A 2,362-nucleotide genomic window follows, 5' to 3' on the forward strand; every position below is an offset into this window, starting at 1 on the left:
TATTGCTTTTTAATCACCTTAATGCAGAATAGAAGGAATATCAGGTTTCAGGCTGGAAGGCTCTAGCGATTCTCCGTTTCTGAATCTATCTTTTCTTGTTGTTGTTTGGTTTACAGCAAAATTTGTAAAAGAAAGCACTTTGGTGGGTATACTATGACTGCCAGGATAAAAATTGATAGTTAGGACTCAAAAGTATCTTTTTTCCTTTCTCTTTTTAAAGTTTTATTACGGTAAGGACAGCTAACATGAGGTCTAGCCGCTGAGCGGATCTCCAGGTGCACGGTGCAGTAGTGTGGTCTGCGGGTACCATGCCGCAGCTCTTCTCCACAATGATTCACCCACATAAACGAAGCTGCACATTCCCGGAGAAGCAACTCCCCGTTCCTGCCCCCAGATCCTGGCGACCACCATTTTCCACTCTGCTTCTGTGAGTCTGGCTGTTTAAAATCCTGCATATAAGTGGAATCATGCAGTGTTTGTTATTTTGTGAATGGCTTATCTCACTTGGCATAACATCAGTCTTACTCAAATCCTGGCTCTGCTGCTTTGACTGGTTGCCTGTGAACAGGTTAAATTCTGCATGTCTCAATTTCTGCATTTCTAAAGCAGGGGCAATTGTAATAGCTACGTTAGAAGATCCTGCTGTAGATTAAATATGAATATGTGTTTAAGGCTTGACAATGTCTCTTGGTTAATTAATTATATCTATTGTTATGGTAACTGTGCCATATACAACTGAGATGAAAACCTTCAGAGCAGCCTCTGTTCCCTCCCTTCTGGGAGCCTGCAGTTTGTGGCTTGTGAAAACAGGATGGACACTAAGGCCAGGACATTTACCAAATGTGGTGCTTTATTTTCAGATGAATTATAATAGACCACGTTAGGGTGCTGACCCCAAACTCGAATCTAGTTAGACACCTTTCTGACAAGGCAGCAGCAAGACAGCAGATGTGAGAGCTGGATTGTGAGATTCTAACAGCTCTCCCGGAGAGAAAGCATTTTTCTTTGGTTGATTCTACAAACCACACCTTGAAGCCCATGCGTTGTCAGGAACACAAGGATATTTAAACAGACCCACCATCTCTTCTACTCTAAGGATTTTGTATGGGAAAATTCCAACTCTTTGTTAACTTAAAGTTTTCTCCCAACTAGTCAGAAAAAAAAATTATAAAGTTTAAATCTATTCAACAAATTAATTGATGATGTCTAGAAAATTTAATAAGGAATATTCAAGAAACAGTCACTTTTTAACCTTGCAAGAATATAAAAAGGTAAATATCACCGAGACATTTATTTGTAAATGAGATACCCACATGTGTTCATTTGCATTTTATTAATGAAAATTGCTTCCTGAGATTACCGTGAAACTTGAATATTAAGTGCAATAATTGTGCAGTCAAAACAGAAGCTACGCAAAAGGCAGCAGCTAGGGTGGGGGTGCTGGCAGCTACCCGTGGTGGGATCCCTGTGTGCCTCCTGTCTGGTGATGGCACATTTCAGCCTGAGTGTGAGCCAAGTGAGATGGTCTGTCTGGGCTAGGCTTAGCAGCAGTGTCAAAGGAGGAACTTATCAGGTAGAAATAAAGAACTGTATCTTGCCCCTAGGTTGATTTTACTCAATGCGTGTGTCTGTATTTGTGTATGCATGCTTAAGATTCATTCTTTTTTTTTCAACAGTTGTCATCATTCAACACCTAAATCCCTTAATAGCCAATGCCATCCCTCCCTGTCTCTTTGCAAAGCCCATTCCCCTTGTAGCTCTTCCACCTGCCAGCTCCCCGCTCCTTGTGGCTATAATCCACTGCCATCCTGCTCACCCTTCCCTGCAGCCCCTGCTTACTTTCTTCTTCTTCACCCGCCGCACCTGCCATCCTTTGTGGCTCACTATCCGTGTAACACACAGGACCTGGATTCACAGGGCCTTAACCTCCATGTTGCCAATTTCCTTCTCATCTACTCGATGGGAGTCAGTATTCAGCCACTGCTGGGGTCATAGCTTGTCATCACCAATAACTCTCTCACTCGCAAATGAATTCCAATAGCCCATTCTCGTCAGTAGCCTCATCAACCTCACCAAGACCTCGTGTCATTGATCTTATGGCCTTCTAGTTGTCTATATCAGTGTTACAGTTGCAGATAAGTCCTTTCCTTTATTCCTAATGTCCTCCTAGTGTAAATCTTTGTTCTATCTTCATAATCACTTAGTTAAAATTAAGCTTAAATTTCCGTTCTAACCTATACTCCAGTGTAGTTGCTAAGCCTTTGCCCTAGAAGATCTCAACCAAACTTTCTTTTTCTGGATACAGGTAAAACTGGCCATTATTAAAGAGAAATCACACAGAGCAGCAGATTAGTTGCACTTG

At 41.8% G+C, this 2,362-nt stretch overlaps 1 long non-coding RNA gene across 1 annotated transcript in view; it reads left to right on the plus strand.

The window, feature by feature from the left end:
- The first annotated feature begins 287 nt into the window (after nucleotides 1-287).
- The window catches only part of LOC116555999, a 2,517-nt gene continuing 442 nt past the window's right edge, over nucleotides 288-2,362 (plus strand). The window contains exons 1-2 of the long non-coding RNA XR_004270777.1: nucleotides 288-568; nucleotides 2,306-2,362. The exon at nucleotides 2,306-2,362 is cut by the window's right edge and continues 442 nt beyond it. This is a non-coding gene — a long non-coding RNA (uncharacterized LOC116555999). The remainder of the gene's footprint in view (nucleotides 569-2,305) is intronic.

Source organism: Sapajus apella, unplaced genomic scaffold (assembly GCF_009761245.1).
Source record: "Sapajus apella isolate SASKATOON/1434 unplaced genomic scaffold, GSC_monkey_1.0 scaffold16, whole genome shotgun sequence".
In the NCBI taxonomy this organism is placed as follows: domain Eukaryota; kingdom Metazoa; phylum Chordata; class Mammalia; order Primates; family Cebidae; genus Sapajus; species Sapajus apella.